This window comes from Heterocephalus glaber, unplaced genomic scaffold (assembly GCF_053883595.1).
Source record: "Heterocephalus glaber isolate CG9 unplaced genomic scaffold, H.glaber_assembly_v1.0 deba00001509, whole genome shotgun sequence".
NCBI classification, from domain to species: Eukaryota; Metazoa; Chordata; class Mammalia; order Rodentia; family Bathyergidae; genus Heterocephalus; species Heterocephalus glaber.
In genome coordinates, this window is record NW_028258325.1 from 28767320 (window position 1) to 28776628 (window position 9309).

Here is a 9309-nt window from a genome sequence, read left to right on the forward strand (position 1 = left end):
TTACAAATTTTAAATCATTCTGAATATAAAACTAGATTGTTAACTAAAATTAGGATGCTATATATCATCCTTCTGTTTTAGTATCATTTTTATGCCAAGGATGTGAAAGGTAATCATCATCATCTAAATGTAAATAAGTTATAATGGTACAATCTTAGTTTAATTTAATTTTAGTTAATGATCTAGTTTAAATTTAGAACAACTTAAAACTTATAAACATTTAATAAGTTATCTTTTAATCTTTTTCAGATGCCCCATTTCATGAGAACTATTACCTTTCCAAAGCTTGTAGTCGTATATTGTATTTTCTTCAAATAGAAAAGATACAAGCATATGTGTTTTTATTCACAATTGTTGGTATTTTTTGGATTTTCCTGAAGATTAAATAAACTGACCCCAAAAGGTGGCCAGTTTCAAAAGTGTAGTTGGAGAGAAACTAGCATAGGTAAGATATTTTACTGAAAAGACAAATTGTTCTCTTGTATCATAAGTAAAAAGAAAAAATATTAGCCACTATGTCCCCCTCAACAAATGGAATGTACATACAAGTATGGTTAACAAGCAATTGCCTCATTGTTATTTAAATCAGTTCATAAAAATCTAATCTATGAACAAAAAATTCCATATTCTCTACTATAGACTATAAGAATCAAGTATTACATATAAATATAGCTTCAAAACAATAACTTAAAATTAGCTTCCAGACATCTCTGAAATGGTTAATTCTATCTAGGCTGGTAACAAGTTTTTCTAAGCATTAAATGGCAACATAAGCAAAATGCATAGTTGAAAATTGGGGATCAGACCCCTTCTTCATACATCAAAAGATGATTGATATACTCAAAACCTGCAAATTCATATCCATCAAGCTCTCTCACAACATCATTAACATCTGGGGTGAGCTGGACAGGTTCATTAGTAAATTCAGGATCAAAGTTGTCCAAACTGAATCCCTCAGAGATATTTGGTTTAAATGGAGGCACCACCTGCTTTGCTTCCATCATGTCCCAGTCCACATTTTGAAAAAATGGATGCTCTTGAATATCAGCAAAGCCCCTGTCAAGATGAGAACCCAGTCACTCTTATAGGTTCTTGTTCAGAAAATCCTCTAGGACATTTGCAGCTTGTACAGACAGAAAACGAGGTATGACAATGTTTCTTTCCAAAATTACTTGCAAGAAATGCTCGACTGAGTTTTCATAAGGATTATCAGAGCTCTCATCAAGATTGAATGGAAACTCTCCAATCATCATGATATACATGAGTACACCAAGATTCCACCAGTCCACACTGAAGCTATAATCTTCCCTTCTTATAAGTTCTGGAGCCATGAAATTAGGAGTGCCACAGAAAGTGCAGGTCGTGTCTCCTGGATGTAAGCCTTCCTTACACAAGCAAAAATCAATGAGCTTAATGTACCCTTCTGAATCCAATAATACATTTTCCAATTTTAAAATTCTGTAAAGTATTCCTTGCTGATGAAGGTAGTTGACTGCTAAACTGATTTCTGCAGAGTAAAACCTGGCATGTTCTTCAGGAAGCCACCTTTGTTGCTGCACACAAAATAGTAGATCTCCCCCACTGACATAGTCTAGAAGAAGGAACAGTCTGCTTTCTGTCTGGAAGCAAGCATGCAGTCCAACTAGAAAAGGACAATTGAATGCCTGCTCTAGAATGTGCTTCTCTCTCTGTATCTGATCAATGTTGACATGCTCTTTTTTCACTGCTTTCATTGCATACATATGATTTGATTCTTTCTGTTGGACTAACAGTACTTTCCCATAACTTCCTCTGCCAATCACTCAAAGTAAATCAAAGTCCTCAAGACCTAAGCCACATGAAGCTTTGCCACTTTCCCCAGTGTTCCCTGCCTCATTCTCTTCATCAACTTGTTCTAAAGCCTCATGAGTTAAAAGGTTATGTGGGATCATTGTGTGTGCAGGGTCTGAAGCCATGGATAATGGATCGACTGACATCATGGGCTCTTATGGTAAAGAATGCTGCCCACATTCAATTATGACAAGTTTGTGGCACTTCTTGTGAACTGAGAGTTACAGTCCGTGAACTTATACACCCGGCAGCCAAGTCCCCCTACAGGGTCTGTGCAGACAGCACAGTGAGCTTGCCTGCTGAAGTGTTTGGCCTGAAAAGTGTGGCCATTCACATAATATAGTTTCTCCAGCACCCTGCAGCTCTGTGGTGGATGGATTTCTCTTCTCCTGGACAAGGTACTTTAGGATGTTCTGATATACAAGGTGATGAATGAATTAAGAGCTCAGAATCTTTCTTTAGCTCAGAAAGCCTAATGGCCTCTTCTAACTCCAACTGAGGTGACACAGTATACAGATCTCCTTCCTCCTCTACCCAGTGTGTGGTGAAAAGCTGTTAATTGTCCAAAGACCACACATCTTGTTCTTTATCACACAGGCCCTCAAAGGAGATGGAATTCTCAAGAGACATTGTCATGATGTCTCTTTCCAAAATCAGGGCCAATCGGGTAGAGGTGTGGGTGGTGGAGGTGCCTGGGAAAAAGGGAACATAGATGGGTTGGCTGCCCAGGGAAACAGGCAGGCAGGGCTCAGAGAACAAGAGCGACCTGGTTGCCTGCAGGGACCACACTGGCCGGCATTCTGCAAGGCTCTCTGTGAAGTTGTTTCCAATAGTGCTAGCCAGGCCTGGACAGATGTACACCAGGCTTTTCAGTGTCACTCAGGACTGTGGCTGTGACTTCAGTCTCCCCCTCTGGACTTTGACTCTCTAGGTTTTCTGTGCCTGGCTCTGGGGAGGCCTTCCCAGAGCTACTGGGTGTTTCTGGGCCTGGTGGTACTTGCCCCACACTCTTCCCAGTTTCTGTGCCATTGGTATTTGGGCTTAGGGAGACTTCACTGAGGTACCTTGATTTTGGTAGGTCACTGGTGGTCACTTCTGGGGAGACCATCCCTGGGGTGTCTGTGACAGTTGTGTGGCTGTTGCAGCATGGCCTGTGGCATCTGGATGGAGTCAGCCATCTTCTTAATGTTTCACAGATACTTTCTCTACCTGGGGTCCTGAGGCTGCAGCTTCTCAAAGTGGAGAAGCAGCTCAGCATGTTTGATGTTGACTGTCTCCAGCCAAGTGAGCTTGGGAGATGGCTGTTACTAGATTGTGACACCATTAACAAGGGTTCCAAGTTCTGTTTGGAGATGTTGTCAAGGAAGTGAGCTCATGTCTTGGGGATTCCATAACCTGAGTCTCCATGTACTAGAAAATCCTATAGCCCAGTAGCGATAGAGACCCCTAGGCAGGAAGAGATGAGCCCCTCCCCAAAGAAGTTCAGATAGCTGGCAGAACAGGCTTAACTACCCATAAAAAGCTGATAGTCTGCTGAGGCTATACCTCCTCTTCACTCTGTACCCTGCAAAGCTTGGTTTGCTAAGATTAAAAAGAAAAAGAACCTTAGCCCTAAGACTTAAATGGCCCCTGAAAAGACCCTTCCCTGTTGTCCCTAGTAATGAGCTAAGTTAATCATTAACTAGTCAAGTAGGGGCACCCTTAGCCCAGAAGCAGGATGGGCCCCAACTACTATAAAACCAGCATCTTGAGCCCCCCTGCAATCATGGCTCCATTTTGGGCCACCTGCCTGTCTCTCTGCAAGAAGGCAGAGTACTCTTACATGCTTGCTGAATAAAAGTACAACTTTGCTTCTAAGCTTTTGGTCTCTATGAGATTCCTCCACAACTTTGTGCTTCTTATTGGGAGAGTCAGGCCCGGGGCTATGGGGACTCTACTCCTGTCTCCGCCCATGACAGCCATTTTTTCTTCATAGTAAATAAATCAGTGGCCACTTATTTTGGTATTTGTATCCACTTAACTATGAATATTTTTTTTCTATTTCTCATCTGTTAGTTTTTCACTTTTGCATTACTGGGGCTTGTACTCTGCATCTCCTCAGTGAACTATATCCTCAAACACTGTACTCCAGATACACACTAAGGGTCTCACTAACTCACCAAATTGGTCAGACTGGACTTCACCATGTGACCTTCTTACCTCAGCTGTCCAGAGTGCTGCAGTCACACACCATCCTGCCTGATTCAGTGTGCAACTACAGTGGTCTGGGGTGCCTTTATTGCAGAGATTTTCTTCACTTTTCCAATGGACTTCCCTTTTCATCAAGGAGCCTGAGAGAGGCCCTCTTTCTGTTGCTCACTTCTACTCTGTCTTCTGGAGCTCAGAACAATGCCCTTTATGGCCCCCTGCACCTCTGTGCTGTGGATCCAAATACTGTCTCAGCACAGCCACTGGGGTGGGGGGAAAGTGGTGCTGCTGGCACCCATGCAGCTCACCTCCTCAGCACTGGGGGGCTCTGCTCCTCAAGTTTTTTGTTTTTCACTGTGAAGTACATCTGAGGATTTTATGTGGCTATGGTGTCCCTGAGCCCACTCTAGGAAGTTGTATAACAAATTTCTTCTATGTGAGGGTCAACCTGATACCAGCAACATTGAGCTATTGAAATCTTGATTTCAGGATCTGCAAAGAGGTGAACCTGAAGAAGACAGCTTGTACAGGACAGTACCCTTTGGAGCACTGCTTGTTTACCCTTCATGACTGTGCAGCCAGCTGGGAGTAGCAGTGTTTATCAGGAAGAAAGTATCAGGTCACATGTTGCCAGCAAATTGTTAACTGCTTCAAGATGTGGTGGAGGATGCTTGTAATCCCGGCACCAGGAGGCTGAGTAAATGCATTTGAAGTCAGCCTCAGCTATATACTGTGTTCAAGGCCAGCACAAACTACATAGCAATATGCTGTGCATGGGGCTGGTGTGGCTTTTGCACCTCCATCACAGGGGCTCTCTGATGTCCAAAAGGAGGCAGCACAGCTCCTTGTCCTTGCCTCACTCCCAGATCCTGATATCTTCACAGAAATCAGTATCCTGGTTCAATTATCACTGCATAATGAACCATCTCAGAATATAAAGACTTCAAATATCTTCAATATTAGGGACTGTGATTCTGGTTCCATTGTGGCTTCTTAAACTGACCCTTCCTGCATCATTCTTGGAACAATATTTCATTAATGGACATTCTCAGTAGTATGCTTTGAAAAAACATCTACAAGATACTGATGGATACCAACCCTTCTGTGCATGATGAGAGGCACAAATCTTTCTTGCTGAGATCAAAAATATGGCAAAGATTTCTCTTCTCACAATTTTTCTTCAATATCACAGTAGAAGTTGTACCTGTGCCTCAGAGCCTAGCCTAGCGGCCAGTGGACGCCAAGGCTTGAGCACCTGTGTGTGGTGGCTGGAGTGCCATGGAATCCTGCTGCAGCCTGTGTGTTTGTTAGGAGGCTGGTACCTTCTGGGGCATGGCTGGCATTCATTGCCCCCTATCAGCCATGACCCCAGTCCCTGAAGATCAAGAACAAAAAGCTGGAGTAGGATGTAGAGCCCAGCAGCCCCAGCGGCAGTAAAGAAGTCACTGAGACTGAGGGTGCTGGATAAGCTCAAGCGCTACTACCACGGCTTCCGTCTGCTGTGGGAAAGTTAAGGTTTGGGTAGCTTGATAATTACAGTAGCACATTGGTTCACAGACTTAATTCTTTCTACAATTTTGGTTGCAAACCAAATTGGCTGTAAACCAAATTGAATTTGATGGTTAGGTTCACTGTTGACCTTAAGTTTACATGTCTCTACATAATTAATTACTTTCTTCTATGTGGTGCTTTCAGTCAAGCTGGAGGAGATAGCATTTATCCCTTAGAAAAATCTAGAAAAGTTTACTGTTCAATAGGGACTTATCCAGGATATTTTCCTTAAATAGTTTAACTCCTTGAATATGGAGGGGCTTTTATTTTATTTTATTATTATTTTTTGGTACTGGGGATCGAACTTGGCTCCTTGCGCCTGTGTAGCAGGTGGTGAAACCATTGAGCTAAATCCCCGAGTGGAGGGGCTTTTATTAATTTGAAAAACATGTTTAAATATCTTTCTAGAAACTATTTCTTTAAACATTATGCCACGATGATTGTTGTAGTATACATCTGTAATTCCAGCACTCAGAAAGCTGAAGCAAATGGGTCATCAGTTTGAGGCCAACCTGGGAAACAGTGAATTTCAGGCTGTCTGGGAATACACAGTGAGAGCCGTCTCACAAAACTAAAAGGAGAAATAATTACATCCCAGGACTTCCTTAGCCTGGTTTTCCTACAATTGAATAATACACCATATTCACAGAACCAAGGACATCTGAATAGATGCAGAAAAATCATTTGACAAATTCCAACACTCATTCATGATAAAAAAAAAATAAGCCCTACAGAAAATTGGAATAGATGATCTTTATCTCAATCTAATAAAAGCAATCTATGAAAAATCAACAGCCAATATTATACTAAATGGTCAAAAACTGTCTTCACTCCAAAATCAAGAACAAGACAAATATGTCCACTATCAACACTTCTAATCAATATAGTTCTGGAAACATTACCCAGAGCAATTAGACAAGAGAAGGAAATAAAATTAATAAAGATAGGAAAGGAGAAACTAAATTATCATTATTTGCGGATGACTGAATATTCTACATTGAAGACCTCCAAAATTCCACCGAAAGACTTCCAGATTTAATAATCAAATTCAATAGCATGGTGAGATACAGAGTCAACACTCAAAACTCAATAGCATTCCTTTACAAAAATAACAAACTCACTGAGAGAGAAATTAGGGGAATCACAATAGCATCAAAAAGATAAGATACACCATCCCTCACACACACACACCGCTAACAATTTACAAATACGATTATAAAGTTTAAATAAATTTAGGAGGTTGTAGATCACAGTAATTCTTACCCCTCCCATAGACTGTTTAAAATTAAATCTTGCCTCAGCTGTTGCTGGCTCTTTCATAAGTGTTCATTCATCAAGGTGCATCCTACCTCAGGGTAGAAATTACACTATTACTTCCCAGTTTTGCTACTAGGATAGTTCTCTCTTCCCTGCTTTATTTAGGGAAAACTTGGTGAAGAAACTAGTTCTGCCTTCCACATAAAGAAAACTTTCCAGCTCTTCTTCCTCCTGATCCCTTAAAATTAAAGCCATTAGTTATTTTAGGAACTTTTTCATGGGCTCAGGTAGCAGCTGCCCTTCTAACATTTGTGGAATTAGTGTGTATATAAGCCATTCTTCCTGTAATCAAACAGTCTTCATGGCACCTTTCAACCTTGATTCAGCAAGGAGTTAACAGCACATGGGGGTCAATTTACATTATGTGATATATGGGCTGTAAATAAGTTGCCACATTTTCTGAGCTTTGTAGTTTGATAAACTCTGAAGACTAGAAAAAGAAAAATTAGAAGGCTTTATAATAAAGTTTTGTACAATCTCTTCAGAATTTTTTGTTGTGAAAATTGTGTTAATGGCTTTAATGACATGTTGGAATTTTCCTAGGGTGATGAATCTCTAAATTTGCATTATAACAAATGAATTTACAAAATACATTAAAAATATTTTTATTGGAGAAATTGCATGGAGTTGTTGTTATGTTCCATTTTGTAATAATAATACATAAAAACCATGACTATGACACCCACCAGCCATTGTGGAGCCATGCAGCCATCTGCAACAACAAAGCCCCCTCCCCACCCCCTGCCTCTGGTCTCTTGGCTGTGCAGCTACCTGGTTCCACACTACAGAGGCACAGGGAACATAAAGACCATTGTCCTGAGCTGAAGAAGGGAACAGGAGAGAGTTGGCCTCTCTCAGGCTCCCTGATGAAAACTGAAGCCCGCTGGAAAAGTGAAGAGAATCTCTGCAATAAAGGCATACCAGACCACAGTACTTGGTAAGTTGGAGGGATCATCACCTCCCATCAGAACCTGAACTATCTTCAAGAGAAAGGCAGCTGGAACCTGCAATAGAACCTTGCACAGTTCAACCCTGCAGGAGGTCAGGAAGCTCAACTTGGGACTTGCAGCCAGAAATCTGTCTGAATCTCATGGGTCTGTGACTGGCTTATGGAGACTTATTGACTTATAACTGCACACTTCGGCCAACATTGTCTATTGTGACAGTAGAGACATACCCTGAATGAGTCCCTTCATTTTTATCTTTTATTTGTTATTTTCAAAATTACCATTTTTTTTGCTCTTATTTTAAATTTTTTTCTTCTTTTTCTACTCTTTTAAAATTTTTATTTTTCTCTTTTTTCTTTCTTTTCTCTTTTCTTTCTCTCGCTCTCTCTCCCTCACTCCCTTGTTGTGCCACATTGTTCTTCATCTCCCTTTATGTTCCTCTTCTGATCCTAATTCATATTTCTTCTTTATTTTCCTTTTCTTCTCTTTCCTTCTCTCAACTGTGTCCTCTGGCCTCACTGCCAACCTTCCCCTACCATTCTAACTACCTATCCCTCCCTCCCCAGCTCCTTCTAATACCCCATTCTGAAGGGTAAAGTTGCTACATTGAAGAGTTTATTCTTGATTTTTATTTAATTCACACAGTTAAGGTGATAGATTAATAACTACCACAAATTGTCATTTTTGAAGAGGTACTCAATGATATTGTGTTACTAATTGTATCACTTGGGCTAAGGTATTGTGATTGATCTAATCAGTTGTCCTTCCTGGTACAATGAAAATGAGACAGGCTTGGGGCTGGGATTTAGCTCAGTGGTTCCAGTGCCTGACTCGCAAGCACAAGGTCCCAAGTTTGATCCCTGGTACCAAAAAAAAAAAAAAAAATTCAAGAATAGGCAAACTTCTTTGGGACAGGGATTTAGCTCAGTGGTCTCGCTGCCAGCTGTGCAAGCACAAGGACCCGAGTTCGATCCCTGGTACCAAAAAAAAAAAAAGAAAGAAAGAAAGAAAATGAGACAGGCTCAGAGCCATTAGAGACTGAAGACATAAAGACTAGCTATACCTGGATGACACCTCTGAGAAGCAATCATTCATAAGGGACCTAAATACATCAACAAAGATACTTACGATAAGCAACTTTAAAGTATCAATGCAGGAATTAAAACAAATACAATAGCAAAAACAAAAATGAGAAGACATTTATGCAAGGCAGAATCTCAGACTTCCACCCCACAAAAGGCAAATTCTGGGCAACAACCTGCACACAACCTGGACACCCTGAACAGATAGCACAGAAAGTAACAAAATAGATGAATGAGGCTCTAGAAAAATGCAAAGCAGAAATAATCTCCCAGATAACTACAGAGGTGGTGAGCAGAGTGAAAGACATGATTAGAGGCTCTAGAACAGAGACAGATAAAAAAAAATAGATGAGATCAGACACATCCTGGAAGCCATGAATGCCCAGCATAAGAAA

The 9309-nt window shown here is 40.9% G+C and overlaps 1 pseudogene; it reads right to left on the bottom strand.

Annotated features, from left to right (window-relative positions):
• Positions 1–800: 800 nt before the first annotated feature.
• Positions 801–2466, bottom strand: LOC147825097 (protein kinase C iota type pseudogene; annotated as a pseudogene).
• Positions 2467–9309: the final 6843 nt, after the last annotated feature.